The 14,050-nt window shown below is 43.6% G+C and overlaps 1 protein-coding gene across 1 annotated transcript in view; it reads left to right on the forward strand.

Moving 5' to 3' along the window:
- The window catches only part of LOC134437380 (uncharacterized), an 85,669-nt gene that overhangs the window by 23,087 nt on the left and 48,532 nt on the right, over positions 1-14,050 (forward strand). The gene's annotated exons all lie outside the window — the stretch shown is intronic.

Consider the following 14,050-nt stretch of genomic DNA (forward strand, 5'->3'; position numbering starts at 1 on the left):
GTGTAATTTGTAAAATATTTGGACAATGAAGTTGTGGTTACTCCCAGAAAATCATCTGTTGAAGTGTGATATCCCAAAGAAATTTTCGCGCGGATTTCATTACATAGCCTAGTGGTATTCACGCTTGCATCACAATGGGAAAACAGAAGCCACGCCGGTTCGAATCCACATGGTTGCAGTGCCACAATTTTGGAAATATCTGGCAGAAATAGATAATTCATGTTGTGCATTACCAACACACACGTGCAGCCAAGGGAAAATGTGTTACACTGTAGGGTCCAAAACACGATTTCACGAGATGTTGTCAACATGCTGCACACTGGTTTCGAACCCGCGTGGCTCGCGTCTTCCCATTGATAGGCAAGCGTAAATACCCCTAGGCTATGAAATGAAATTCGTGCCAAAAAGATTTAAGTACTTGACACGTAAAGCTGGGCTTACACTGTGCGACTTTTGCCCCGATTTTGCCCCGATTTGGCACTCGCACGACTTTTTGGGAGTCGGGCCGATTTCTTGCTCAATCGCAGGTCAATCGTGTGTCTAGCATCGTGCAGTGTACATGGGGTAACGACAAGCAATTTCGCCTCACGATTGTGCAATCGCAGGGTTGCAAGAAAATCAAAACTGTTTGAAATCCTGGTCGTGGCTCGTGCGTAAATCGCACAGTTAAAGCAGTGCTACGACCCGATTTGACACTTCACATGCACAAATTAATAGGGCCGTGCGATTTGCTGTTGAGCGCGACCTCATCTCCACCTCAGGTGCGCATGTTCCCTCCTCTGCAGCCCGGGGAAACATATGTCGCGTCGCGCAGTGGAAGCATTTGCCTCGCATCCGACTGTTGGCTCGTATAGTGTGAGGACGTGAGTCGTGAGATGTGAACTTTTTAAATAGTGAAATTCCATCGTGCTGTGTGAGCAGGAGCTTAATACCCACGAGCAAAAATATCGCACAGTGTATGCCCGGCTTTAGCCAGTGAATTTCTGGGAGTAACCAATACTTTCTAATCTAAATATTTCACAAATTATAAATCGAAATGAGACGAAAAATTAAATCGGTATGCAGCTGAAAGTATATTATTAGTGTGGGATTCATCAGATTCCAAGGATATTACTTTTTTCTTCACGAACAAATGACATGACGTGAATTTGTGTTCTGAACACTCTCGCTGCTGTATCATGACTTTGTGTGCATGTCGATTGATTTTCATCGCTTTTGCACCGCAGGATTAAAAGATATTGACACATTTGTGGTCAAATATGTACTACAAGTTTAGCTAATGGGTGGAGTCACACTCTGAAGTAGACTAGCGCTGTGTGTTACTTGGGGTGGCTGAGGTGATGTCTGGACTCAATGGATCTACTCCAGCTGTACTTCAACTTCACTGTCGAGATACGGATAGGAGGCGCCTCACTTTCAAAGTCACCACTACTTCAGAGTGCACATTACTCCAAGCAGTAGTTATTTCGTGTGCTAACGTTCGAGACACAGGAGTTAGCAACTTTTATAGTATCTACTATGCAAAGTTGCTAACCGACTAGCTACTTCGCCTTTGAGAAATCTACCCCAGAGCCGTATATAGAGATATCTATATACGGCTCTGAGTCAATCTAGCTCTAAAAAGGCCCAAACCCGGGATATATTTCAATAGTAATGCTTCCTACTTTAAAGTGATCCTTAAACCCCCTTGTATCACATTTTAAAAATCTACAGCTTTATATTTAGTGGAACATGCTTTTTTTCAAGGTCAAAATTTCTCCACAGGGAGACAATTTAGAAGACACAAGGTGAATAGGGTAAAATTTCAAACTATGACATATTCATTTGATACTTTCACAGTTGGTAACGCACATTCAGGCAAACAATTTTTGTATTGCAAGTTTTCTGAAAGATGATGATGAAATATGCAAATGATGTACTGAAATATGCGATAAAATCTGTGGCAGCAGATCAAGCATAAAACAAATTGCAACAGTAATGGTTCATACATTATATTGATCCTTCAACCCCTCTGCATCACATATTAAAAATCTACTTTCATCAATTCAGTGGAACATACTTTTCCCAAGGTCAAAAGTATCCGATTTTACCCACTGAATGGCAAAATGCATTGGAAATCTGCAACTTCTGACCTTCAAAAAAGTATGTTCCACTAAAGTGATGGAGGTAGATTTTTCATATGTGATGTAGGGTGGATAAAGTATCAATAAAAAGTGTGAATCATTATTTTTGCAATTTGTTTTATGTTTTGCCCGTTGTTGCATAATTTGTTTAAGTAGATGTGATCTCATTTGCATATTTAATCATCATATTTCAGACAACTTGCAATACAAAAAAAATCTTTGTCTTTGCTTGAGTAAATTACTGTGAAAGTTTCAAATTGATATCTCATCGTTTAAAAACCCGAGGGCTACTGAAAGCTATCCGAGGCTACTTTTGTTCCAAACCCTTTATTGATGTCTTGACTTCATTCCCAAACTACACTAGATTGAATGATAATTTGCTTCAAAGTTATAAGGAAATATTATTTATAGAGCAGAGTGCCAGCGGAGGAACAGGAGGAGACGTGAACGGGAGAGGGTGAAGTTCACTGAAAACCCCTTCAAATACCTGTCTGAGTTCCTGGGAGCTAAAAGGTCAGGAGTGCTAAAGGCCTCGAAGGAAGAGGTTGAACATCATCTCCGCAAGGTCCACAGCGATCCAAGGCGGGAGGAAGAGTTGAACCTGGAAGGAAAGCTGCGCTGTCCAGAAGAGCTGGGCATTGCATTCGATAGTGGAGAGCTCAGGCGGCAGGAGGTCAATGATTTTATCAGGAAGGCCAGGGGAGGATCGGCACCAGGGCCGAACGGGGTCCCGTACAGAGTCTACAAGAACTGCGAGAGGCTGAGAAGACGTCTATGGAAGCTCCTTAAGGATGCTTCATTTCCAAACAGGAGGACTCTTCCAGCCTGAAAGACTTTCGCACAATCTCGCTGTTGAATGTGGAGGGCAAAGTGTTCTTCGGAGTTGTGGCGAAGAGACTAACGCAGTTCTTGATAAACAACAAGTACATCGACACATCTGTACAAAAAGGCGGAGTCCCAGGAGTCCCTGGTTGTATTGAACACAACAGCATCATCTCCAGGATCATTGAGGACGCCAAGAGGAATCGAGGAGACCTAGCAGTCCTGTGGTTGGACCTGACCAACGCTTATGGTACTGTCCCCCATAAGCTGGTCAATTACACACTCAAAGCCTACCATGTCCCAGACAGGGTTCAGCAACTCCTCCGGAGCTACTTCGGGAGACTTCACTACCAATTGGCAGCGGCTGGATGTGGGAATCGCTACCGGGTGCACAATCTCAGTGATTCTCTTTGCGGCAGCAATGAACCTCCTGGTGAAGTCAGTGGAGAAGCCTAGACGAGGAGCTGTACTGTCAAGTGGAGTCCAGCAGGTTCCAGTCAGGGCCTTTATGGACGACTTGACAATCACAGCAAGGTCAGTCCCGGAGGGCAGGTGGATCCTGGAGGACTTGGTGGAGCTCACCACCGCAGCCAGGATGGAGTTCAAACCCTCGAAGTCAAGGAGTCTGGTCCTGAAGCGGGGCCGGGTCCAAGATCGTTTCCGGTTTAAGATCGGTAACAGAAAAGCCAGTGAAGAGCTTGGGAAGATGGTATAGATCTGGTATAAGATGGTAGATGGGAAGATTGGGAAGATGGTATAGATACTTCCTTATTCCACAGAAGTCTTCATCACAAAAACAGATTAAAAAAGTGATGACCCAAAAAAAGAAGAAGACGGGGGCACCGTGGCTCGGTTGGCTAAGTGTGTCGCGGAACGTCACTAATCCTCCCTCCCAAAGCTTCATACGGTAGCGCTGAGCTATTGGACTGGTCCTTCACTACAGCAGTATCGTGCTGTGACTATGTCCAAACTAGAGTGTTGACTAGAGGGTGGCGGAGCAGCAGCAGACTGCACAGGAACATCTCAGTTACGTAAGGCACTATGCCATATGCCCGGGGAATGGGGTTCCCCAAAAATATCCCAGAAAATAATATATAAACGGTTTTACGAGGGAACAGAATAAATGTTATTAAAATGTTGTAAATGGATAGCATTTACTGTATGTGCTTTTCTACTCAAGCTTTCAAAGCACTTTACACCAATCACTGCGTTTGTCACGTCTGGAGTAACCACTTGTTACAGGGACACCAGTAGTCTGTCACACTGGCACCTCTTCTACTGCCATCATGATCATAAAAAGCCATGACATGAAGAGAGGCCTGCTTGCCTCTGTGATGGTGTGGGTGGGAGCTGAACGATTTTTTTTAAACTGTTCCTCTTCTTCTGCACACATGACCGTATCAGCTGAGGTGGAGCTGGAGCATGAACATTTCCACTGTAATTAGATTTCGCTAGATATTGCACTGGGTACATCACACTGGTTGCCATGCTCTAATCATGACATGCACTAATGTGGCAATATTACAATACTACCAAATACACTCCTTTAAGATTTATTTCGACGATGCTTCTAAGAAAGTGAAGGGAAATACTTGTTTTTGGCATTGAGAAGCACATAGCATACAGTGCACACAGTGCACACTCAACCTCTATCCACCCTCACACACACACACACACACACACACACATTTTTAATAATAGGCCTACATTTGCCTCTGTAAATTTAAACTTACTAAATTCATTCTTCCATATTCAGTCATTCATTCATGCTTTTCATTCTCTTTCAGTTCCCCTACCCCCTCTCTATTTCTCTTTCACTTTCACATTTGATATTTTCTCTTCCTCTTCCACACTCTTGTTTTTTATGTCTCTATTTGCCTTCCCTTGTCTCTCACAGTCTCTGTCTGACTGACTTTTTTCTGATGTCATTAATTGAATGTTAGTTGAATGTTATGTTGTGATTGACCAATGATATAGGCAGAAATACAGGATGATGCAGCAGTGGGAGTAGGAGAGTAAGGTTGTGTAAAGATCTCAATGACTTAGGCAAATATGCTATCAAGCTAATGATATGTTCATTTTTAACCCCCTCCTTCCATCATTGACAAAAGATGCCCTATTGCCTCTCTCTCTCTCTCTCTCTCTCTCTCTCTCTCTCTCTCTCTCTCTCTCTCTCTCTCTCTCGCTCTCTCTGTCCCCTCACCCCACGCTCCTGTCAACTGAGGGGGAGGTGTGGTTTGTCTTCTCTCTCTCTCTCACTCTCTCTCTCTCTCTCTCTCTCTCTCTCTCTCTCTCTCTCCTCTCTCTTTCACACATGCACACTCTCTCAGGTCCATCGCTCTCTCTCTCTCTCTTTCTCTCTCTCTCTCTCTCTCTCTCTCTCTCTCTCTCTGTCCCCCCACCCCATGCTCCTGTTAACTGAGGGGGAAGTGTGGTTAGTCTACATGTTCCTGCCTATATGTCAGTCATCTCCGTCACTCTGTTGAGTGAGTCGGTGGCGAGGGCGACATGGCGTTTGCTCCCCGGCTGCTTGGTGAGTTTTGGTTTCTTTCTGTTTTCTTTTTTGGGCCTTAAACTTTCTGGTCAGCATGGTTTACTTCTTACAGTATGATTGTGCATTCATTGTTACATGAGACATTTGGTGCTATTGTTCTCAGAACATTGTTTCTGTTTGTTAGTTTATTGTTGGTTTTTTGTCGCCTCTTGGGGCGCTGCACACCTTACTGTTTGCTGAAATATCTATACTACATTATGCAGCTGTATTGCGATATTAGAGAGAGTCTTGAGTAACACATTACAATTCTGTTGACAGTAAATTAGTGATCCTTATACTTAAGGGCTATGTAAAGGGCTTGATGCTTTACAAATGCCTCATTTGCGTTCATGGTGAAAGAGCATTGGTTTGTGCAAAAACGATTTTTACAGTACAAATCTGTTTTGTGTTTATTGATGAGCACAGGGAGATCGAGATCTTAGTTTGGATTTCAGTGAGAATATAGATACAGTATGTGGTTCTGTTTTATCTCAGTGTCTTTCTGTCCTTGCAAAATAATTTTTAAATGTATCTAACGCTCAAGCTGGCAATGAACACATATTCAAATGGCTCTTGTTTATAGGCCTATTCTGGTCTGTGGTGTAAGAGCATTTGTTTATGAAAGGACATAACCCTTAAAATGTTTCAAATGTCATTTTAGTGTTTATGGTTAGCACAATCGTGGTTATTTAGTCAGAGCAAATGAGTTTGTATTACCTCAGAATATTACAGTACTTCCTGTCCTGTGTAGAGCTATCCTAAGCACACTGTTGCTATTGCTTTAAACATGCTGTTGTTTGCACATCAAGTATTGGCTGTATCTCAAAGTCAAGGATCCTGGCCTTGCCAGGACGTGAAACGTCCAGTGATTGGATACTTTTTGGTGAATTCCGCGGAGTATCCAATCACTGGGCGTTTCACGTCCTTGCAAGGCCAGGATCCTTGACTTTATACAGCCACTGAGTCTGAGAAAGTTTCTGATTTGGTTACACGGATGTGCATGCACACGTCCCAGCAGTCATTATATAATATTGTAAAGGCAGGAAGCATGGTCAACACCTGTGTCCAAAAAAGAGTAGAGTATTTGTTTCAATGTTTGTTGGTTATACAGGTACAATGGTGAAGCACTACTGTGGTAATCTGCGATGTCACTGTGTAAAGACATGGTTAGAACACTGATACTGCACATGATTGGTGCTGCCCATTCTTACCTATTATGTGTCAATCATTAGTTCCTCAGAAATGTATAGCCTATTAATCGCATGCGAGCAAGCGTTAGTTGCGACTGAGGTACCCTGAGCATGGTACCATCCCGCCGCACTGCTCCCATTCAGGAGCCATTGCAAGGGAAAGTCAGAAGCATAATTTCAAATCTTTGTATGACCAGTGCATGTAAAGAAATCGACAATGAAGCCGACTTGACTTGACTTGAATAGGGCGAGGGCCTTACATTTATGGGTATGTGATGTAGAGAGGCACACAAGGTAGTTGGGTTCGGTAGACCCAGTCGGCAACTCTGGGCCCGACCATGAAATTGCTTGTTTTCCCCCACGTTGACAAATTAATATGCAAAATGACTGCCAGTGATTGGCACCGCACGACCACCGGTGGAGCATTCGGAGGGGAAAACAATGCAGTTTAATGGGAGGGCCAGAGGAGCCGACTGGGTGAATATGTGTGTATAGAGCGAGGGGGGGTTCTGCGCTGGTATAGTGTTTGAGAGTATATACTGAGTATGTAGGTGTGGTGTTATGTGTTAGTGCTGTGCATATCAGAAACTGAAGAACATAACAGTAGGGGAGGCTGGGCTGTGCCTGTGGGGCCTGATGGGGCCATGATAGTGAGGATCATGGATTAGTCTGGGAGCCCAGATAGCCCACCATGCACAGGAAAATGCTTTGCCAAGCACCCTTGCGTGGGTGAGGCATAAATGGAATTTTGTTATGTGCTGTGTGCAGTTGTGTGCTGTGTGCAGTGTTCACTTTTGTGAGTTGGACTTTCCCAGTTGGGCTTTTACTTTTTTCAATTTCATCTCTGTCAATGTCTATGCGGTCTATGTACTCATGTTAGTCCTATTGGGTCTGTGCTATTTCTCTGTGCAAGTTGGCTACCTTGCCCATGCTGACAGAAGATTAGATGCAAGCTCTCCATTGAATAGTATTGTAAAACTAAAGTATACACAGTTATAAACAGGGCTGGCTTGATGAACTTCATTAAGGAGTGCCCTGCATGAAGAAAGGTGTTAAATTCTGAGGGTTATGTGCAAGGGTTCAGTATGGCCTTTTGGGGCCTGTGTCCAACACTATCTGTCCCTATCACATAAACTATAACTAAACTAATTTTCCTCACAGCATGTTAAGTGTGTCATACTGAGAGGATTTATGACCAAGGGATCTAGTTGAATATGGGCCATCACAGTACCTACAGTTGTGTAGCCTGCAAGATTGTAGATTAATGGATGACCCAGAGTAGTACTGTTGTCTCAAGGAGTTGTTGCAAAGAAACTGTGCCACTTACGGTAGCCTTGTGTTAATTATAAGGGTCATTATATTGGTTGCAATTGGTTATTAAATTGCTTGTAAATGGTCATTGTAACTGGCCTCCCAATTAATTATTAAATTGTGCCTGTCACCATTTATTCATATCACCTCGAGTGTCATGTCATTCAGGTGGCATCAGTCATTAATATTTCTGTCCAGAATTAAAGGGACACTGTGCAGGAAATGGTCAAAAAAGGTACTGCAACTATGCTGCTCATTGAAACTGGGCTGCCTATTGCCAAATTTCATCTTTACATGAACGTTTACTGAGTAATAAACAAATATTTTCTAGCATGGTCCAAGTACAGTCTTTTTGCAGCAAAACATGGCTATTTTTGGAAATTCAAAATGGCGGACCATGGAGAAGATCCCCCTTTTCATGTATGAAAAGTGCAATTTTTCCAGTCATAATGAATACTTAGAATTTTATACTGATGGTAAGTATTCATGAAAACGGTAACATTAGTGAATGGGCAGCATGGATTCTGGAAATAAACAACTAAAAATCTCACACAGTGTCCCTTTAAGTAATCACCTCTTTCCGAGTACTGGACAGAAAACATTTTTTTTTTAAATATCTCTTGAGACATTAGAATGTAATGAACACTCTTGGTGTCAAACTAGGCCAGCAGGCATCTCTTAACACTCAAAAAGAAAAAAAAAAAGGTAAAAAATACCACACACCCACATGCAACCACATGCACAGCACTACTGTAGCTTCCTGTTTGCTGCGAGCAGTGTTGCCAGATGTGTCTGATCAAATCCCGCCCAAAAGGTGCTCAAAACCCGCATAGAGGTGCTAAATTACGCCCAATTTCAACAAATTGCATTGATTTCTATGGGCATAAAACGGCAGAAAAATCCGCCAAATGGACGATTTTCCCTGTTTTTTATCCGCAGACGGCCATCCCAAGCAGCCCAATTGGGCGGGTACCCGCCCAACCTGGCAACACTGGCTGCTAGTTCTGTCCTTGTGTTACGTGCTAGAGCTAGAGCAGGAGTTCCCAAACGTCACCATGACAAGGCCCCCCATATACCAGATCATTCCAGCAAAGGCCCCCCTGACATGGGCCATGCCACACTATTTTTTCTGTGCACCCAGTTTCAGAACTTGATGAAGTTGGTGCATTCTTAAACCACAGTACAAAAGAAAGCATAGTAATTATGTAAACATTGTAAAGAAAAAAAATATTCCACTGGGATTGTTTTTCTTATTTTTGGCCTAATTTGGCTACTTAGGTTATTCAATTTATTGAATTATTAATTTTATTTTGCTGTATTTTTTCCTGCCACTCTGCCGTGGCCTTCCTAGCAGTTGGTAAAAGTCCAAACCTTAAGGTGACAATTTTAATCCTAACCACCAAATATTCATAGTTCAGTCATCTGTGGTGCCTGTGTCACAGCCCACGGTCCAATTCATCACTTTCATTTGAAGGGGCACTATGCAAGATTAAAAGGTTAATTAATCACTGTTTCGAGTCAGGCGGTGCTTATTTGAGTCATTAGTAAGTGAACAATGACTCTCGCGACCACTTTCACGGTCCGCTGTCAGAGAACCCCGAATTTTTGACAGAGCGACCCGAACAAGTTTCCTGGGAAACACTACTCAAACGAAGAATTTGCTTTACAAACCGCCAGATAGGCCTACATATTCCTTGTATCAACTGCTGGCATTCTGTGATGAAAAACATTCTCACAGCGAGCCTAGATAAACAGCATTCTTTCATGATGGTGTAGATTTTTAGACAGGCATGCCACGAGTACCATGCAAACTACTTAATCCTTCATTGTGCCCCTTTAAGGCATTGGGTGAAATAATCGCTCACAAAGTGATAAAAGCATGAAACACTGTTCATTAGAGCATGCTCATCAATTTCAAGGGTGGAGCCACCCAGAATTTAATTTTGCATAGCAACAGTTGCTTGGCAAAGCATTTTCCTGTAGGCTATCTGGGCTCCCAGACTAACCCGTGATCCTCACAGTCATGGACCCATCAGGCCCAGGCCCAGGCCCAGCCCGTCCTCCCTGCATATTCAGTATATGCTCTCAAACACTAAACCAGTGCTGAATCACCCCTTGCTTTTTACACACATATAGAACGCAACTACCTTGTGCCTCTCTGCATCACATACAGTAGGCTACTCATCAACGTATAGCCCTCACCCTATTCATAGCCCTGTCCCTCCCAGCACACACACACAGCCCATATCCTCCCACAGTCCATGCTTGATTAGCATCCCACCCCAATGCCCAGGTCAACCCCATTGACTTTTCTTTAGTTCTTCAAGCACTTTGGCACTATGGTAGCCTACTTGTATCCTATTATAAGGGTTGAAAACATATTGTATTTGTATATGTGTTCCAGTGCTGAGCTTGTGGGTCTACCTCAGTTCTGCAGGTAAGATTTGTTTATATCTCCATATATTGTATGTCTCCCTTGTTGGCTTGGTGTCTGCATTACCTATCCATGTTTTTTTAATTATTACTAGAGTCCTGAACTCTATTTCTACTGAACGTGGTTCTAGCCTAACATGGTTTCCCATCGGGGCTGTTTTGTGATGACACAGAGACTCCACAAGCTGTTCTCCAACTGGACCCTGATCACTTGCAGTTCTACAGTGGGGAGTCTGTCACCCTCAAATGCAGCATTGAAGGGGAGGAGTCCACCAATTATTTTCAGTGGAAGAAAGATGGTGCTGAAATTAAAGGTTGGATTGAAAGTAATGAGCACAACATCAGTCCTCTTAATGTGTCCCATAGTGGTGACTATACTTGTATTGCTGACAACAACAAAGAAAGTGAGAAGGTGAAACTGCAAGTACAAGGTGGGTGCTGAACATTAATATTATTGTAATTACAGTACTTCAGATTGATTCTCAGTTTTATGCTAACTATGATTATAAATTGATGTGCGATAAATCAACATCTCTTAATGTATGGCACGATAAAAGCTGTCATATTGTGCTATTTTTCACAGTAAATGTTTTTGATTTCATAGTGTGTGCAGTAACGTGCGCTGGGATTTATGGCTGGTGAGGCAACTTTTTCGATATCAGATTTTCAAATAAATAATTGCCAAATAGGCCTACCGACAAGTTCCATAGTCGTAGCAGCTTTCTTAACATAAGGTAGGCCTACATATTTTGACATACTGCATTTCCGCAGAGAAAATGCTATTAGATCTCTCTCTCTCCCTCTCTCCCTCTCTCTCACACACACACACACACACACACACACACACACACACACACACACACACACACACACACACACACACACACACACAGGATTCAAACAGTGGTCTCACACAAAGAAACTCAAGAGAAAGAACAATCTCTTGGCGGGGAATGCATTGGCCACGGTGTAGTACGGGGGCGTTGCCTGAGGACACGAGTGGATGGAAAATTAACTCCCTTGCACATGGTCATTGGTCAGTGGGTGCGATGGATGCCATTTTCGTACTCCCTTGCACATGGTCAGTGGGGGCGACACCATGATAGATAATTTGTGGCCAAGTAACGGCAGCTGTTGGTCAGCAGTAATTGCTGGGGGTAATTAAGGACAGCTGACAGACATTCACGCTGTCCTATGACCTGTTCCACAGTGAATAACATTTCCGTACTCCCCTCGCCATCATTTCCTACTACGCTGTTATGACCTGAGTAAGCCCTCTTGTCTCAAGCCTCTTTGGTCTCACATAAACCACTCAGCACCAATGTGGACAGCAGAGCAGAGCAGAGCAGAGGAGAGGAGAGGAGAGGAGAGAAGAGGAGAGGAGAGAGGGGGAGGAGAGGAGGAGAGAAGAGGAGAGAGGAGATGAGAGAGGAGGAGAGGGGAGGAGAAGAGAGAGGAGATGAGAGGAGAAAGGAGGAGTGGAGAGGAGCTCAAGGAGAGGAGAGGAGAGGGAGAGGAGAGGAGAGGAGAGGAGATGGGAAAAGAGTATCCTGGTGAACCAGTAGCCTGTAACATGGTGTCATATAGACCGCTGATGGCTTTTGTGATACGCACTGGATTCTCGTGCAAATGTAGGCCTACATCTACTTGTACGAGGCTACGGCAAGCGATGTGGGACAAAGGTGTGGCAGGAAGCGAATGTCAACGTAAACAGATATTACACAAGCTTCGATATGGTCACCAAATATTTTGGGACTGTCATTTCTGTTATGCCTACACCTTGGAATTAAATCAGAGTCTTGTAGTTACACGGGTATATTTGATTTACCTCAACGGTACCCTGTACTCAACTTTACAAACAGTTACCGGGCACATGAGAATCCGGTGCCCGTCACAAAAGCTAACAGAATCACGGAGGATTCTCTCTCTCCCCACGGGTCTCACAAACACAGGCTTCACACACAGGAAATTGGTCTTACCTGCCTACATCAGGTCCATGCGCCGCTCTTTTCCTTCACTTTGTGAAAGCGTTGAGGGGCGTTGTGCATGCTAATGTTACTTTAGCCGGTGCTGTTCATCCAAAGCCCCAAACGTCGCCCCAAACGTCCAAAGCAATCTGGCATTGAATATGAGTAGCCGCGAGGATTTGTGTTTCGCGAGGCTCCTTAGTAAATTGTTAAGTCGTAAAATCCCATGCGAATGGTCTTCCACACATTCTCGCCGGTTGCAAACAAGACACAGGGGAAACAACAAATATTTTCTGTTGTACCACTCACTTTGAAATGATCGGGTAGTTATAATCCTCTGACCGGTCACCTGCAGTAAACCCTTCAGCTCTGTCGGTCCTCCATTATGTATCACATATTTTCCCCTTGGAAATCCAACTTTGAGGATGCTCTTAGTTTCGTTATGAAATCCACTTGTAGCAGTCGAAGTGAACAAGCTAGCCAACAACACCGACTGACTTGTGAACTTCAGATTCGCTATGACGTAACTGTCCAGCAAGACTCTCAACACCAGAAAGAGTCTGCGGCCAGGCTACTGCTCGCCGCACATTGTATCTTTCAGTGGGCGTTATGCAAAAGCGTCCAGAGTAAAGAAATGATAATCACACGTAGAAAATATTTTAAAAATATCAGGAAATGAGGGCACACCATACATACTTCTATTAAGTGTATAAAAACGTTTAATACAATATTACCAGGTTGCATTCACAGAACGAGCAACATGGCGCATGCGCTCAAGTTTGTTAACGAGGGATTGCGCAATCCGGGGTGAGGCCAGTTCAGAGTTGGCTCAAATTCAGCGTATTCGGAGCAATTTGACATGAAATGGGCAAATATTACGATTTTGGCCACGGAAATGATTGAAAATGAGTGAAACTGTTTAAATACTGCTCAAATGGTAGTTATGGTGCAGATGCTCGAAAACAATAGCTGTTATTGTTACTATTATTCACATTTACTGCATCTCATCATTCTCATCTGGAGCTGGTGAGGCCGTGCCTCCCCTGCCGTATTGGAGTGCACGTGCCTGGTGTGTGTGTGGAGTTATAGTATGTCTGTGTTTATTCCCACAGCTCTGCCAACCCCTGCACTCTCTCAATATCAATTTTTCAATATCGTGTTTTTATTACCTGCCAAGTAATATGAGTGTGTGTGAATGTGTGTCTGTTTTTCCTCCACAGCTCTGCCCTCAACAGTGTCTGTAGTGTCTCCTCAGGGTCCATACTACCCTGGAGATCAAGTCACTCTCAGATGTGACATAGCAGAGCACACAGACTGGGATAAGTATTACTGGTATAGAGACTCTTCTTATATTAGTACAGGACTATATCAGAGCAGCAGCATCTCTCTACCTGAACAACCTGGACAGTACCAGTTCACATGTGCCTGGTGTGTGGTGGAGTTACAATATGTTTTTGTTTATTCCCACAGCTCTGCCAACCCCTGCACTCTCTCAATCTCAATTTTTCATTATCATGTTTTTATTACCTGTCAAGTAATATGAGTGTGTGTGAATGTGTGTCTGTTTTTCCTCCACAGCTCTGCCCTCAACAGTGTCTGTAGTGTCTCCTCAGGGTCCATACTACCCTGGAGATAGAATCACTCTCAGGTGTGACATAGCAGAGTACACAG

The sequence above is a fragment of the Engraulis encrasicolus genome, chromosome 21 (assembly GCF_034702125.1).
Source record: "Engraulis encrasicolus isolate BLACKSEA-1 chromosome 21, IST_EnEncr_1.0, whole genome shotgun sequence".
Taxonomy (NCBI): domain Eukaryota; kingdom Metazoa; phylum Chordata; class Actinopteri; order Clupeiformes; family Engraulidae; genus Engraulis; species Engraulis encrasicolus.